The sequence below is a fragment of the Passer domesticus genome, chromosome 2 (genome assembly GCF_036417665.1).
Source record: "Passer domesticus isolate bPasDom1 chromosome 2, bPasDom1.hap1, whole genome shotgun sequence".
In the NCBI taxonomy this organism is placed as follows: Eukaryota; Metazoa; Chordata; class Aves; order Passeriformes; family Passeridae; genus Passer; species Passer domesticus.
The window spans coordinates 122,895,814-122,913,639 of NC_087475.1; the positions used below are offsets into that span (position 1 = coordinate 122,895,814).

Here is a 17,826-nt window from a genome sequence, read left to right on the forward strand (position 1 = left end):
AATGGATTCAAACTGCAAAAAGGCAGGTTTACATTAGATATTGGAAAGAATTTCTTTACTGTGAGTGTGGTGAAGGACTAGAACAGGTCACGCAGAGAAGCTGTGGTTGCCCCATCCCTGGGAGCTCCACCAAGGAGCTGCAGTGCAGGGTCTTCTGCCCCTCTCCAGCCTTGGCAGGGGGTCAGGCTGGGGCTCTGACTGCATTTTGCTCAGCCCATGATACATTTAACCAGACTTGTCACTGTGCAGGGAAATCAGCCACTCATGCAGACTGCAAAGCCTTGTTCAGATGCTCACTTTGAGAGCTTAGCCACAGAAAAAAGTACAGTGCACGCACAGTACATGACTTTAAAGCAATCAAAATGTGCTCAAGAAAAAGTCAGCTTTGCAGACATAAGCTGAGAGAGGTCTTCATTGCACAGGTTACTTCCCTGTCTAATTTCAGCCTTTCATTCTCTGGGGTTTTGGCCAAAAATCTGCTAAGAACATCACTAGTTTCTTCCTAATTGGTCAAACCACATTTCTTTTCCAGAGAAAGCGTCCTTCCTGCACAGACCCAGGCTGGAATAATGACCACTGCTTGAAAAACAAACATTTTGAGCAACTGGGGAAGGGGTAATTGGAGAGAAAACAAGTGCCCTGGCTGTCCCCCAGCAGCCCCCACGCCTGGTGCTGTGTCCTCACAGCCTGCCTGTCCTGCAGCAGGGCACTTCCCTCCCTCCTTGGCAGAACTGTGGATGCTAGCAGTGATAAAGCCTGTTTCCCCTAAACCCAGAAGGGAAACAAAGGAGAGATTTCCCAGTCACTCTTCCAGGATTGCTTCCCCTAAAACTCTCTAAAGCAGTGCTACAAGCCCTTCTTTGATGTTTGCTTACATCCTCCTTTATCTGCTTCTGTGACACTTTTGTGGCTTTTCTGCACAAAAGGATGCAGCTCCCTCCCGTGCTCTGCAGTGGCCTCCTGTGCTGGCACTCGGTTACTCTCTCCTCTGGTCACACCTCTCCTGACCCACTGTGTGCACCGTTTGCAATTTGGGTAGCAGCTCCTATCATTTCAGCTGTATCTTGTATCTGTATGGGGGGTTTTATATGTATCTTGAAAGAGAGTAGCTTTTAACAACAGCTTTTGCTGACCTCTCTGCTGCATTCAATTCATTTTCATATAACTCATCTAGAAGGACTAAAATCTATACAAAATATCACATGCCATCCATTCCTGAACATTTTTGCCTAAGGTTTTCTGTTACTTTGAGGTTTTTTTTTTCTCATGTAGGGTCAGGAATGGCGCTACTGAGAGAGGGTTTATAGATATTGTGCTATTTGTATTATACTACAAATCAAACAGAGGACAGGAGAATAGAGGGAAAGAGAATGAATAAAAACGCTTCTTTTTTTTTTTTTTTTTTCAAATCAGCCTGTATTGAAAAAGCAATTATTTCAGGGTAGACTCCTTCTCTTAGACCTCTCTGTCAAACTTTCCCTATACACATTCCTCCCCACTTGGTTAACATTCTGTGAGCCTGATTACAAACTTCATGGTGCTCCTTGGGGAAATCCATGCCCCCATCCCATGACATGTCCTTGTTCACCTGACTCTGCACTTGAATACAACTGGCAATGTTTTTTCTGACACATATGGAGAGCTGATGGCACCAAAATCTTCATGGGCTTGTCACAGCCTGGATAGGTGTTGATATTTTTTAAAAAATGAAATAAAAAGAAGGGGGGAGGGGTGACCAAGCAACTCTTCAGGCAGCCAAAAGATTTCATTTCAGTATTGTCAAAATGAAACATTTGGAACAATTTTTCATTTCTTTCTAAGCCAGAAGGTCTTAAATCCTCATTGATGGAATAAAGAAAATGAAATACATGGCTTTGCCTCTTTGCTTTGCCATGTTTTAAGTAAGACTGCGTTTCCTAAATTTATTGTCCTGCCATGGTGTTGCCAGGAATTGCCAGTCACTACATACTGCTAAATTTCCAGAGCAGAGGAATGAATTGCTCACAGCTTCCCTACCCATGGGCTCTGCTGCATTCCCCACTGCCACATCCAGGCAGCTACCCAGCTTCTTAGAAGTGTTTCTGCCTTAAAAGAGGTGTTCTTAATATTCCAATAATTTCTCCATGCTCTCTGCATCACCAATCACCTTTAGCCGGTGCTGTGCTGCAGAGCAAACTGCTTCCTGGGTCTGAGCAATGCAGGCTCCTCTCCTGCACTTTGCCAACAGGTTATTCCCACTGGAATGCTCTTCCAGCCTAGCACTTCCCTCCAGAAATGCTCAGCAGTTTGTCAATACAGAGCTGGCCTTGGCATGCCTGAAGGACAGCAGCGTTGTAGTTGCTGCCCGTAAACCCCATCCTCGCTTGCCCACTGCAGCAGAGTCCTCCTGTGCCCTCTCCAGAGCCCATAATCACCGAGTGATGCTGCCAAGCATCTCAATTGCAAGTTTACAGCCCAGCTAAATTGCCCTGTGCTCCCCACAGTTCCCATTCAGCATTTCCGCCGTCACCCTCTCACTGGATATCTGGTTCAGATTAATTGGCCCGAAGATGGGGCAGCCTGCATTTGTCTGGATTGTTTCCTGCCCGAGCTGCTAACCTCAATAGATATAATTTTTTGAAAAGGAACGCATTGGCAGACCATCAGAAAGGAAAACTCCCTGACAGTGCAATTATAGTTTAATGTGTAATAGCCATCTGGGAGATGCTGGGAAAGCCCAGGCATTTTGGGCGTATGGAAATACAACTTGCTGCTACACATGGAAAAACCCACTGAAGAGGACTTTGCAATAACCAGGGGTGAACAAACTCTGTGTGAACCAACAGCTCATTTCCATCTCCATCCCTGATACCATGGCCAGGGAGGGCTCACAAAGAGAAATGTAGCCATGCAGGAAAGGTGGGATCACCTGCAGGCAGGGAGAGCCATTCCTGCTGGCGATGGGCTAAGTGAGAAAACAACACCAACTCGCCCTGATCTTCGGTTCAGTGACATTGACGGAGGGATTAATTCAAACTGATTGACCACAACTTCAGACCTCACATTGCTGTCACATATGATTAAAGCTGATCAAGTTGCTCACTGCAGATAAATGCTGTGACAAACGCAGCGCCGCTATCTGTCCCCGCGTTATCAGCCGGCAGCCTGGCTGCTCACGGGCGGGCTCACTTCTCCAGGGGCTGTGACAAGTGCTTTGTGTGAAGGCATTTTAACATATGGCTGAGCTGAGACCCTTCTGCTGAAAATATCCTACTCCTCACTCAGCGTTTATGTTGTGCCATTGGTCATGTAATTCATCCTGAGTCGCCTCTAGTTAGGTGACATCCCCTCCTCATCGCGAGTTATTTGCAATCATGCCAGATTGTTCCACGAGCCTATTATGCAACTGATAGGGCTCTTCAGCCTGGCTTTGAGAATAAACACCAGCCTGAGAATTCAATTATATTTATTCACATTACTCCAGAAGATAGCTTGCTTTTCTGAACATCTTTGTGGGAAGAAAATTCTTTTTCAGCAGAGTGTTTGGGAATAAAATGGGTCACAATCGCTAAGGAAGACAGGCTGCATGTTTTATTCACAAGCACATTTTGTGAGCGTTTATTGCTACATACGCCCAGCTCTAGTGAAGATGGACATCTTTAGTTTCCCTTCTCATTTGCCCTCCCTTAGTTCTTATTTTTGTCTCCAGGTATAAACTACATCCTATTGACATTTTCAGCTACCAACTGAAGGGGAAAAAAAAGCCATTCTGGGAAACTATGCAAAAATAAAAGTTTACTCCCTCCTAAACCTTTTCCTTAAATTCAATTATATCACTCTCATCCGCAACAGTCTAATGGCCATTTACAGAGTCCGTATCAGATGCAGCCACACGGTTTCTGCTGAGCAAAAATTTCTCTGGCAAAATGCCACTTCATTTACCGGTGAGCTGGTTTGCTCAGCGCATCTCAGCTATGACAGATTTTCACCAGCTACAGCACAGGATTGCAGGATGAGTTCAGCCACAGTGCTGACCCCATCCTTGCCTCTCAGGGGGGTGCTGGAGACCCTCTCTCTCTCTCTCTTGGCCCCAGAAGCTCTCCCAAACATTTATTTTCTCTGGCCAGGTAGCAGCAGTGGCTGGGGCTTTTTGGAAATTTCTGTGTGGAGTGCCCACACTTCCAGCTTTTCAGGCCATGCTGAAATGGAGGGAGGCACAGTCTCTGACCAAATGCACACACCACTGCTCACAGTCCAGCTCAGCCACCCTGCTTCCAGGTGGATTTGAGCACCAGGAGGGCTTCTTACAACCTCTACCACTGAGGACTGGAGAGGACTTCCTGTGTTACAGGAGCCCAGACTTTCATTCCTGAAAGGTCTTGAACCTCAAGCTCATCTCATCAGTGTGTTAGGCTCAGCAGGAGTAAAGAGACCAAGAAAATGTCAACCAACACAGGGAGGGACTCTGTGTGTGTATGTTAGAGCCTGTCAACCAGGAGGCAGAAAAGAGCCCATCTCCTTCTCCTTCTCTAGAAATCAACACCAAGAGTGAAGGATGGAGGGAATGAAGACACAGAGGCAGAAAGGGTTTCTGGCTTAACCAGCCCTCTTCTCTAATGGCTGTTCCTTTCATCTGCCTCAGAAAGGTCAGCATGGAAAAGGAAAATAAGTTTTTAAAACCAGCTCTAAGATAAAGATAAGTTGAGCAAAACAAAAACTCTCATAAAAAAAAAAAGAGGAGGAAGAGGAAAAAATAAACAAAGAGATTCTTGGCTCTTACTTTATGTTACTATCTGGGGAAATATTCCTGTCTTCCAAGATGACTTTTTTCCATGCTACTCATACCTCTTGGAGCTAGCATTTGATGTAGAGCACGCATGTGCAAGGATGGCTGCATGAGAGGGATCCAGTTTTCCCCACAACCACTGAAAAGCAGACACGGATGGCTACAGGGATAGAAAACCATCCAACACCCCCTGGGTGGGACTGATCTTGCCCCGAGTAGTGTCACCACAAGGGCTCTGGGGTAGCCACTGTGCAGATGAGCACAGATGGGTCACTCTGCTGCCATGTCCCCATCTGGTACAGCAGGGCCCCCAGAGGTCCCTGTGTGGTCAGGAGCCACTGTGCTCCAATGCCTGCCATCCAAACAGGCCACCCAGCATCTCCTTCCCACTAGGAGCAAGGGAAGAAGACAGACTGGCAACGCTCCTGCCACTAAAAACACAACAATCTTCTGCCACCCCTCCTGGATGAAAGTCTGTGAGCATTACCCAAAGCAATTTGTTAAGCAAGGCCCCCTGCCCTTCTCTGAGGTACTGAATTATTATTTCCATTTTACAGGCAGGGAAACAAGGACAGAGCCAGTGAGGGTGTTTGTGTGAGATCCCATATGTTCTCCATTACAGACCATGGCGCTTCCTGGCTGCAGCACGACCTGACTGAAGTGCTAAATAACATCCAACATTTGTTCCTTTCAGACATCCACACCAACCAGTAGCAGGGAGCGCAGTTGCAAACTCTTGGAAACCTGGGAGGTCTGGAGAAGGGTTTGGGCTCCAAGCATAGAGGAGAAATGCCGGATGCATTAACCTTGTCTGCAACAAGATGCACCTCCTACCAAGGGTCAAACAGGACAGGACTGTTTCTAGCTAGCTGGAGTGTTTGCTTTGCAAAGAGGCAGGTTTCTAAGCACTCTCCTTTCCTCCCCTGGCTGCAAAAGGGTGGGAGGAGAGATGCCAGGACACCAGAAGAAGGGAGCAGAAACAGCAAGGCAAAACCACCACCCATGCAAAGCCACAGAATATCAGTGGTGGCCTCCTCACAGCTTCCATGTCCACATATTCCTGTCCCACACACCACATTCCCACCACCCTTTCACCAGGATCAAACCAGCAGGTGATGCAGCTCTTGTGCACTGCCACACAGTCACTGCAGAGGGGCAAGGATGCCATTTTTTATCCAGGCAAGCCAGGAAAGCACAACCATGATGATGGGCACAGAGCACACTGTCCCAGACAGACACAGCTGAGAGTGGTGAGGGCAGCAGAATTATTCATAATGAGCTGAGGCATCATGCTTGGACCAGCACCACCACAGTTCTGGAGGATGACTTGGGCCTGCAAGAGTCTGAATGTGATCCTCAGCCAGCCAAACCTCTGGGCCTTCTAATATTACCACAAAAGTCCCACTTAACCCCAATAAGACAAGATTTCTTTTCAAAGTTCCTCTACTCAGAAATATGATGATGTCTTACAGTCTACCCATTGCATTTGGGGTTCATTGGGGATTGGACTAAATCACCTCCAGGGGGTCTATTTCAGCCTAAATTAAGCTTTGATCCTACAGCCCTCCAATTTTGAGGGAAGGGGTCTGAGCCAAAGCACCGCTCAAGCGACAACACTGGTCTTTACTGCATAATCACTTTTATCCTCAGTGCATCTTTGAGGGAATTGTTCTTGGTTTCAGCTCGTAAAAACAACATCCCTGTGGAGACACAGCTGCAGCTGTGCTAACATGGCTGGTCACCCAGAAACTTCTGAAGGCAAGCTGAACCATTTCAGCTCACTTCATAAAGAGGATGCTGCCTCACCCTCTGCTTTGAGCCTCAGAGCCATGGCAATGGTATGAGGGAGGGCTTCCAGTGTGTGAGCCAGATTACCCCCAAAACACACATGCAGAGCCTAACTGGATTTCCAAAGGAGGCTAAAAATCTGCGGCCTCCCCGTTAGCACCAACAAATCACCCTGCTTAATACGTGTGTTTCACAGTATCCACAGTCACACCCAACCAGGACCCTAGAAGAATATGTTAGAAACAACCTTTCAAATCTGAATCACCTCCTCAGGATGCAAGGGGCTGTACAGAAGAGATTTTCTCTCCTTGGGTAGCCTGAGTGCTTTTCTGTCCCACAATGCCAGTCCAGAAGCAAAGGAGGAGCTGCATACCAGACAGCAATTGCACTGCCCATGTACTGGGTTTGTACCTTTCCCCCTGACCATAAAATTGCAGGTGACAGGAAACTTGTGCAAAGGCTCAGCTATAATGGTTAAAACAGCAATATGCTGAGGCCCTATGAGCCTCCTGGGGCTGTGGGCTCTGCAACTCCTTTTGCCAAGGCCTGACATCTACAGCTCTTTCAGCTCGCCTTGAAGGTCTCTCCACAAAACACAGCTGAGCACCATTGACCCCCATGCAGCCCAAGGCACTCATCTTCTCTGCCACAAGACAAACAATGTGCTCCAGCCCTGGCTTGCCTTTCTGCTCTGCATCATCTGGGCTAGGCTCTTGCCTTCCCACACAGAACAGCTGGCTCCATCCAGGCTCACGTGTTTCCCAAGGACCTTCTGGGGGCTGCACCAAATTTCCACTAACGCTGCGCTTTGTTTATGCCCAGAGGTCTCCAGGTCAGCAAGCTGCTGGGGGTGGGGAGCCAGAGCCATTGTTTTGGTGTACACAAGGAAGGAGAGGCAGAGCAAAGCCAGCTGAAGATGCTCCCCATCGTGGTAGCACCAGCTGCCGTCGCCTGACTGAGCAGATGAGAGAGCTCACTAAAAAATAAAACAGCTTATGCAAAACCTGGCTCTGTTAGACATAAATACAACTCTTGTGACTCACCATAAGGCTGGGACAAGGGATAGAACTGGAAGTAGCACTGGTGTCACTTCTCTGAGGAAGCTGTCCTGAGGAGACCATGAAGATGCACAGTACATCTGCTGGAAATTGCTTCTTGCCTCATGTCTGCTCTGAAGAGAAAAGAATAAATATAAGAAGGCGAAAAAAGGTAAACAGCGCATGACCAATTTAGGACCCTAACCCCAGTGAGACACCCAGCAGAGGAGGAAATTGGGTTGAGTATCAAGGGTGGTGCTGGCACAGCACTGCAGGGACAAGCCAGTACCTTTGAATGTATTTTACTCAAAAGTTCACACCCAGTGAACTTTTGAGTAAATACCCACTTTCATGGCAAAAATGTTGCTTAGCGCAAGATGCTACCACCCTTAGGGTCACCACAGAGCCTGGCTGTGCCTTCCCCAGAGGAGTCAGAATATCCTCAGACTCAGAACTCCCTTCCACACCGCATCCCATTGCACCACATCCCTTTCAGGCGAGTTAATATCTGTTCATCTGCTTCAGTGGAGCCTCTCACAACATGTGGATGCATTTGGGGTCAGTGCAGACTGGGAAGAGGGATGGAGACACTTGGCACAGCTCTTTTTGCTTCATGTTGCCGTAGCACTGAGACAGGTCACCACTACTGTTCAGGTGTGCAAAGCAGGTTTTGCACAAGTCAAATCCCATAAAGCCAACACTTCTCAGAGTCATCCACATACCTCCTCAGAGTTCTGGTCTCTCAGTCAGAGGCAATTCGCTCTGAGCAGCAGGAAGCTGTTATTTAAATGCAGAGCACAGCTGGGGAAGTAGCTGAACTCTGGGTGGAGCTGATGCCCTTTGTCCAGGGCTCAGGCCCTGCCCCTCTGCAGAGACGGGCAGCTGTGGGCAGGGACACTCCATCACTTGCAAAAGCCCCAGAAATCTGGTCCTTGAGAGCCCTGGGCAAACCAGGCAGCAGCGAGGTGCCAGAGACCTCCCCGGGAATGGCTGGTGTGCAGTGCTGAGCACTCAGCATGGGAGTGAGGGGATATCCCCATGACCTCCCCTTCCCTGGTGCTGCAGCACAGCACAGCACAGCACAGCACAGCTGCCCGCTCCCATTCCACCAACGGGGACCCCCTACCACAAGCTGTGCCCTCCTAAAAGCCACAAACCTTTGCTGATGCCACCAAGCCACCCCAAAACCCCTCCTGGCCACCCAAGCCACTCACATCACTTGCTGTCGTCGCTGCCGCTTGTTGCACCCCAGCTTTCTGCTTCTCCCTCTGCTCCTGCATGTGAGCAACGCCTCTCCCATCATCCAACGCCTCACTCAGGGCACAGGTGTGCTTAGGCAGGCTGGGCACAGCTACCCAGCCCATCCTGGCAGCAGCAGGGGTCTGCAAAAGCAGTTGCCAGGTTTTAGCTCTTACACAGATGGATATTGCACCACCCCGAGGGAAGCTCCCACCAGAGCACAGCACAGAGCATCCCTCAAGAGGAAAGTGTTTTTGTCAAAATGCTGCATTTGTACCCTTAAAACAGGGCAGGGGAATTCAGTGAGGGAGCACACACAGAGCCCATTTTAACCAGCCACACATCACCCCAGGAAAATGCCTTGGACAAACACGATTTCGAGTGGCACATCTGCAGCACCTTGCAGCTTTAGTTGACAGCCTGAACAAGCAGGAGAGACAGGCATTAGAGAAAACAGAATCAGAAACAAGGGGGGAAAGAAAGACCAGAGGAGCAAAGACAGCCTAACAACAAAGGCTTGTCTTTTCCAGAGAGAGGAAAGTATGTGTGTGCCTGTGCAAAGAAAATGAGGTTTTTTTTTGACTTGAAGTTGTATGGAAAAGGTGCCTGTATACACACAGTCTGTAGTATGAATTTAGTATAGAGCAGGCAGTGCCTTTGTACTTAATAAGTGAAGATGCACATGTAATGTGAGTTCTGTGAGCACTCTCTGGGCACAGGAAATGTTTATTGTGTCATGCATGGACTGAGAGAGGGGGTGCTCACCTGCAGGGAAGTGACACAATTAGGGCGCAAGTGTACACAGCAAAGTGAGTGCAAAGCATTTGTTGGGAGAGATTTCATGCCTGAATCTGCAAGCACCCATGAGAAATGAGGAGGCAAGGTTCACTTTTGGGGACTGGGGATAAGAAGAGTCCATCTCTGCACGTGTGAGACAGGGAAAGACCATGGGATGCTCACGGTCCCAGAAGGGAAGCAAGGTGGGGATGCTGCAATGTGACTGCATGTGTCAAAATTCCCTCCAAACAAATGGCCAGGAGCTTTATAATCTGGCTGAAATTGGTGTTGCTCCCAGCCACCCCAGAGCGCAGCAGGGCTCTGAACATTTCTCCAGCCTGACACCTTTGATTTGAAGTCTGATGGCTCAGTGTTTTCAGCCTTCAGAAAACCTGGATTTTCAGGGAGCAACATTCAACCATTATGAACACAAAGAATAAAAATCACAGAATCATCCAGGTTGGAAAAGACCTCTGAGATCATCAAGTCCAACCATTAGCTCAGCATGCCAAGCCCACCACTAAATCAGCTCGCTAAGCTCCACATCTACAGGTCTTTTAAATGCCTCCAGGGATGATGATTCAGCCCCTTCCCCGGGCAGCCTGTTCCAACGAGTTTTCCAAAAGCCAGGGTGTAGTGGCAGCTCAAAATGACATCCAAGCCCGGCACTGCTTGCAGCCTTATGTTCTTGCACAGTGAGGTGGGGCGTTTTCCTCCTTCCTCGAAACGCTGCCCTGGTTTGAGCGCTCTTTTAGTCCGCATGTTTTGGGGGAGAGCTTTAGGGAGGGGGGCAAAGACCAAGTTTTGGCCCCTGAATTGCTGCGTGGTGACAATACACTTGCATGTGCCCCTGTGTTTTTACGTGGGGGCGAGCACGGGCGTGTGCGTGGAGTCGGGGAGGGAATTTGGGGCAGGAGGAGAAGGGATGCAGCGGGAGGAGGGAAGAGGCGCAGGCGGCCGCTCCCCGCACACCGAGCGGAGCTTTGCGCTCCTCTTTGATGGCACAAAGCCGGGAGCTCCCAGCAAGATGAAAACGGCTCACAGGGTTTGTGCAAAAAAAAAGGTGGGGCGAGGGGGAAGCGAAAATAAAATAAAATAAAAGGGGAGAGAGCCCAGCAGCAGAGGCGTGCACTTAAGAGTTGTTTCCAGGTGCCCTCTCCTGGCCTTGCCGGGGTTTCTCCTCGGGGCTCTTCGCCCTCCACACCTGCCTGGAAGGAGGGGAAAGCCAAGTGGGGGTCGGGCTCTTCTCCCCAGGTGACAGGAAACAGCCTCGAGTTGTGCCAGGGGAGGTTTAGATTGGATATTACGAAATTTCTTCACGGAAAGGGTGGTCAGGCAGTGAAACAGGCTGCCCAGAGATGTGGTGGAGTCACCATCCCTGGGGGTATTGTAAAGATGTGTAGGTGTGGCACTTTAGTCTTTCCCAACCTAAAAGATTCTATGTATGATTCTAGAGATTTGTAGGTGCTTTTTTTTTTTTTTTTTTTTTTTTTTTCTTTTGCACGACCTCCAAAGCACCCCCGTATGTGGAAATAGAATCCCATCAAGACGTCCCTCTACTCACCATCATCTTGCACCACTGAGTTTCTGCAACCTCCACAGCTGACACCCTGAGCTGGAATAGTTAACCAGGGGACAAGGAGTGATTTAAGCAGAAGAACAAAGTAAGAGAAATAAAGTTAGGAATCATTCAGAAAATAAACTCTGTATTTAGACAGACATAACCTGCAGAATAATGTGCCTCCCAAAAACAGGAGGGTAAGAAGGAAGGGTAGAGAAGAATAGCACATGTCTTGTTCTAGAGTTCTATTTAAAATAAGGTTAAGAAATCCCCGCATCTTAAAATATATATATATATATATATATATATATATATTTATAAAACATGACTGTGCTGCTCATTTGGAGAGAGTGCTTTCACTTCCTTGTTGCCCCTTGCTCAGCTGTGGTCCCCGTTCCAGTTCCTCCACCAGAATTAGCAGTGTCAGACGTTTCAGGATTCCTTCTGCTTTGTGAGGAGCAAGGAGACACAGACAGGACAAAGCCATTACAGGGCAGGAAAGACCTAAGAGGAGCTGCATGGCCCTCATCCCACCTCTGCCCTTCCGTTGCCACTCAGCCTTGAACACATCCCAGACGCTGAGTCTCTGACATTGGCTTTTGTCTTCTGGAAAACAAGTTTTCTCAATGCACCCTCTGGGAAATTTCGAGGCAGCAGACAGAGAGCTTTGCCATGTGTTGTGGAAGTGGTTAGGACATGTCTGAGCAGCTGACAGAGGAACCAAAACCTGAAACTGATTGTAGTGAAGATCACAACCAGAAAATAGTGATTTGTCTCAAATACAAATAACAGGAGTCAAGGGCTTATGAGAAGTCCCTAGTCTTGATCACTTGTATGCCTTTGAGTGCAAAATGAGATCTAAATTAGATGGGCAGTTAACCATTGTTGTTTGTGCACTGGGCTGATCTCTTCTACAGGGCACAAAATGCACTCTACTGAGGGTAAGTATGTGAGGGCCGTCAGAGTTCAAGAGTTTGGATGAGCTCCCTTTAATCCTGTGATAAACAAGCCTGACATAAACTGTGTGTGGAGCCTGTAACAATAACAGCTTTCACACTGCCTATTTCAAGGAAAAGCTTTCTGGTCACAAAATACAGGCCTGATAGTCAGGATGTGAATTAGTGCAAGGAAGGCAGGAGTAAAAGGCATGGGAGGAAGGGCACAGAGCCATGGCTGGGCTGTGCTCATGTGGTCCCACTAGATGACAGCACCAACATGTTCTTGTGCACCCCATGCTCACACCAGCACCCAGCAGGCTGCTGCAGGCAGGGCTCCTGCAGCCTCCCCTTCTGAACTCTGGAGACAGCCAAGAGTCTGGCTGGGCCAAATCCTGCAGGACAGGGCATTGTTCTGGAGCTGCTAGACAGTTCTGTGCTGTAAAATGCCCTCCCTGCCTAGAGGTGTGTACAAACTGGCTAAAAAGTGCTTCATGCCTAAACTCCTGTCTTCATTGTATGGCCAGCCCAGAAGTTCCCCTTCTCCAGTGAGTCTAAGTAGCTCCCTGAGCAACTCCCTGGTCCAGCTGCCCCTGGAGCATGAGTCCAGCCTTGTGTACTCGCCTCCAGCCATGCTGTTCACCAACCAAGGAAGAGACTGTAGCCCAGAACCCACAGTTCTGGCTGTTAAATGGGCATAGCATGAAATTCCCATTCTTTGTGCGTGCAATTCTCCTCAGGGAATGTCTTCAGCGGTGCATTTGAGGTAGGGCATCCATCCTGGCCCACTCTGGGCTGTCCCTGACCTAAAGTGGCAGCAGATAGGTGTTCAGCCTGCCCAAGCTGCCAAGAGACCCATGGCAGAGATCCAGGGCTGGGGCTCCTGGCTGGGTGCCACCACACCATCTGCAGAGGAGTTTCTGCCTCCAAGACACGAGTGCCCCGCGACACCACCGCTCTCTCCTCACACAGCCGCGTGGCACTGGGAGCTGGGAGAGGGAGCATGGGCCAAGTGTCCAGGCCCAGGCAGCCCATCCCCAGACTCAGCCCACAGGGGTTCAGCACCTGCAGTGCAGTCTGCAGAGCTGGGCTAAGCCTCACCTGTCCCACAGAGAATTACCATCTGTACCATTTCTGCCATCCCAGCTTCCCGCAGCAGTTTTCTCCCGAAAGGATGCAGCGTCTTCCTTTCACACCTTGGAGAAGCGGAGCTTTTCCTTCCCTTCTGGTCAATCTAGGCCTGTAAGCTTTTCTTCTGTAGCATTTCTCATGAGGCCTTCAGAAGCATGTGTCCCTCAAAACTCCAGGAGAGGGAGAAGACCAGCAGTTCCTGCTGCTTAACGTGTGTGCACATGTGTTGAGTGAGTTGAGGCAGCTGCTCCGGTGCCTGCCGGTTGTGGTGCACTTTTTCATCTCCAGATGAGACATCACGCCTGCATTTGCCTAAGGTGTCCTGTCACAGATGCTCTTCCCTAGCACAGATGCTTTGAGACAAAGCAGATTCACAGCTGATTCTTCTGTGGTTGACATCTTGAAATGCCTTTCCTCAGGTTGTTGATATTGCCTATAACACTGGCACCTGTGGCTCTTCAGAGATGCAGTTTGGAGGTTTTCCACTTTAAGGGAAATCCAGGTTTCCTGGTGTGATGTTCCCAACATCAACAGGGAGGCCTACTGCAGGTAATATTTGATACTGAGATGTCCAGTATCATGTCCAGCCTCTTTTCCCTAGAACTTACCCCATCCAAACTGTACCTGTGCCAAGAAAGAGGGGTGAGAAGAACAAGAATGAACCTGGTGAGAGAGTGTAGTTTGGCAGCAACAGTCAGGGACATATTTGCTGTTTTCTGCAGCATCAGACAAGGCAGCCCACCTGTGACCTGAATATCTAGGCAAGACAAGATGTCTGAAAGAAACTAGGTGGAGACACCCTTTATTTCCACCCCTTCTTCCTGATTAAACACACCTTCCTTTGGAAAACTTTGGATTTTGATCTTCAACTCTTGGTATTTATTTTCCACTACAGGGCCTAAAGGCTCCTACAAGTCACTTCCTGTGCAGACAAGGTTCCTTCTTGACAGTGCTTTTTAAAAATCTCCATGTTGCTTGGTTCTTCTTTTGCAGTGGATAGCTTTAGGCTAAGTTTGTCTTGTCTTAAGCTCTGTCATTTATAAATGGCTAAAAGATAAACAGAGTCTGTAAAAACTGTAAGGTCAGCAGAAGAGCATTGGAGGTTTTCCTGGTTGAATTTTGGGTTTGAAATACCAGCACTTCCCACCAGCAGTAGGAACCACATCCTCATTCTGCCTTGTACTAGAGTGGCCCTGGCTGCTGAAATCTCTGAAGCCAGCTAGAGCTGGTCACTAACAGTGACCGGTGTGACTGCAGCACACAGACCTCGCAGTCCCCCTTGCTGTTGGTGCAGCTGGGTGCTGTACAGCCATTCCCAGAGACACAGCTCCCACAGTACAGCCATTCCCGGACACACAGCTCCCTCAGGTGGTGCCTTCAACAGCTGTAAAACTTCCAGGAGAGCAGAGATGGAGGAAAACAGCAGCGCCAGCACAAACTGATAGCTTCCCTTCTCATACAAGAGGAGAGATCCCATTCCTAGCAGGAATACAAATAGGGGCATCACGGGGGCATCCCAAGCCTACAGACTGCCCTGTGCCTATTGCTGAGGACAGGGCAAGTCACAAGGGACAGACAGGACACACCAGTCACTGTGAGATGAGACAGGAGTAAGAGCAGAGCCAAGGCAGAGCAGGGCAAGCCCCCAGTGCCCTGGCACGGAGTTCCTTTCTAGGAATCGCCCAGCAGGATCCTCCAGAAAACCTGCCAACAAGCACAGGGGGCTCTGGGGCACCCAGCCAAAGGGGGAAGGACTGATGCGGGCTTTGCAAAGAGCCCATCGTGGAAACACGTGATGTGCATGCATGTTTTATGAAAGAAAAGCTGGAGACCAGGACACCCTTCCATAGGAACTTGTTGCCAAACAAGCATGCCTTTATTTCACTGCCATTATTCATGGGAAAGCTCGCTTTGGCTTTAACAGAGGAAGAGGGGTTTGCCTGATTCCTCCTGCTTGGAGCAGCGGTCCCAGACGCTTCACCCTGCGGCTCTACAAGGGCCAGTTGTCCAAATGCCCTACCGCCTGTCCCCATTTCACTGCTGCTGAGCCAGGGAGTGGCAAACAGGGAAATGCAGCCTGGGGGTGCCTGCAGGCAGCGTTGTTCCAGAGCTGTTCCCCTCAGTGGGCAGCAGTGACCGCACCAAGAGCGTCTCTCCTCGCACCCTCTGCCTCCGCACCGCGCTCCTTCACCTGCCCATGCCACAGCAAAGGGCTGGAAATGAAAGCAGGCATTTGTGTGGGAGGCCAGGCAGCAGCCAGAAAGACTTGCCTGCTGTTTTTAATGTAGGCAGAAAGAGTGTGTGGGAAACACAACCAATGAGCATCTCTGTTGTGGCGTTATCTCTTCCTGTTATCTCAAAACAACGCTCCAGATGCACCGGAGGCAGAAACTGTCGAACAATAGCACCCAAACCAAAGGTAGGCGAGGTTCTGGCACCTCACTGGGGTCAGTGCTGGTGACAGCAGGTGGCCAGGAGCAAACACTGCCTAAGCAGGGCCTCACAGCACCGTGGGCTCCATGCCCAGGGCTCACCGCTGCCCAGAGAGACTCAGAAAGGGGAACAGGCCCAGAATGTGCACTTTCCATGGCAGAAGGCAGCCAAGAGGCTCCTTCCGGAGCCAGGAATCATTCCCGACAGCACTGGCAAAGGCAGCCAACAGCAAAGCAACCCAGAGAGGGGTTTCTCAGGGTTGATCATGAGGAACCGTGCTCTGAAGCCATGAGGACACCTTGGAAGTCCCCTCCCCTCCCATAGGCTGACATGTGGAGAGGTGGAGTCCTGAGGTGTCATTCAAAGAGGAAGAATAAACCATCCAGAGTGGGCATTTTGTAGAAAAGGAAAAGTAGAATAGGCAGTAATGGTGGGAAGTGTCACGGGAGGTGAGAACAAGGCAGCTGGACCTCAGACAAAAAAAAGGAGGGGGAAGCAGGAGGCCCAGCAAGGCAGGCAGCTCATGCCCCTGCCCAAAGGGTAAATCACACTTCAGAGGGGAGCTCTGCACAGAAAGAAAAGCCACACCCCAGACTGAGAGTGTGACAGTCAGTTACGTGACTCAAATCCTGCTTCCTCGTCATCCAGCTCATCTTCTCAAGCAGCCATTTCTGTGCCCGTCCATCCTCTTCACCTGCCCTGTTGTCCTGTATGCACAAAGCCTGGCTTATTCACTGGGCCAGCTCAGCTGATCCCTGCCCCTGAACCCCAGCCTGGAAGCTCTGGGCAGCAGCTGGCAGATGTTCCACTGATCACTGTGTGAGGCAGCTCCTCACATGCCTGCCCTTTTCTGCTCACAGCTCCTTTTCACGCCTTCCCAGCTCCACCAGAGGGTCCAGGGGAGCAGCAGCCATGTCCTGCTTTGGGAAAGCTCCTTCACCTGTGTCCCTAGGGAGAAAGCAACTCCCCCTCACAAAAGAACAGCAGTTCTGGTGAGGGGGCTGTAGCAGAGCCAAGGAGAATTTCAGAGGCCCTCAAGCAGCTGGTCTGGCACCTCTCTGAAAAGGTAAAGGCTGAAGCTGCACCTCAGAGGGAGGGAAAGGCTTCCATGGTTCAGCTGATCCATGGCTCAAGGCAGCCAGGCTGGAAGGATGAGAAAAGGTGCTGTGGTAAAGTCCCTTCTGCACGGAGGGAAGGAGCACTTTGCTGGGGTGAGAAGTTGGGTTTGGCACTCCTCTTCTGAGCCGAGGCAGAGGAGACCAGGATGCCAGTTCACTGGCTCAGGGCCTCTTACTGTGCTCTCCTTCAATTAACCCTTATCTTTCTTCCCACAGCATGAGATAGGATTGCCCAGCAGCAGTATTTCACGAACTTGGTGGCTACTACAAACTCATCCAAAATCCTGAGGCCAGACCTCTTACGTTATCAGCTGCAGCACCTGAATATCTGTTGCAGAATAAGGACAAAATCAGTGTCTTCTCCCCATGGCATCATTTTGGTGAACATCTCAAGAAAGGCTTGTACTAGCTATGGTTTCCTACTTGACTTTTTACTCAGAGTTTAGAAATTAAATTATCTAGCTGTGTCCCACACTGCCTGTGCCAGAAGCCTGAGAACCTCCCTCTGGACAGGCCAACAGAGGTACAAGCAGGTTCTGGCTGCTTTACTAGAAAGGCCAGGTTTGGGCAGCAAGTGCTGCTGTTTCCACAAGGCTTAATGCTGGGATAGAAGGTTTGTATCTTCTACAGAACCAGCCATTGCTCTTTTGGGTGCCTGCTCAGTGTGCCCATCTGGTGAGTGCTACAGGACCACAGCACAGCTACAGACCTGCTCTGATCACGGGGCTGACCCTCCCTCCCATTCCTTCAGCACTGGCTCTGGAGCACACCACCCACACACCTGATCCCTGCTAACAGCCAGGCAGCAGAAACTGCAGCTCTCAAACAGGGGGATGAGGCAGCAGACAGAAAAGGACAAGAGCAGCATTGATCATCTTACCCCCTTTAAGAAGAGTAGGAAAAAACACTTCATCTCATGACTCAGTGGGAGATGCCTCTACAAAAGAACCAAGAAAGGTTACAGCAAGAACCACCAGAGCCAAGCACATCCTGTTATGTCTTAGGTCCCAATGTCAGCTCATTTTCCAGAACTGAAACATCC

General features: G+C 49.6%; 1 long non-coding RNA gene across 4 annotated transcripts in view; it reads right to left on the bottom strand.

Annotated features, from left to right (window-relative positions):
- Positions 1-8,406, bottom strand: part of LOC135295015 (uncharacterized) — a 30,270-nt gene extending 21,864 nt beyond the window's left edge. For all 4 annotated transcript variants that reach the window (XR_010357063.1, XR_010357061.1, XR_010357060.1 and 1 more), the window contains exons 1-2: positions 8,313-8,406; positions 7,597-7,724 (exon numbers count right to left, since the gene is read on the bottom strand). This is a non-coding gene — a long non-coding RNA (uncharacterized LOC135295015). The remainder of the gene's footprint in view (positions 1-7,596; positions 7,725-8,312) is intronic.
- Positions 8,407-17,826: the final 9,420 nt, after the last annotated feature.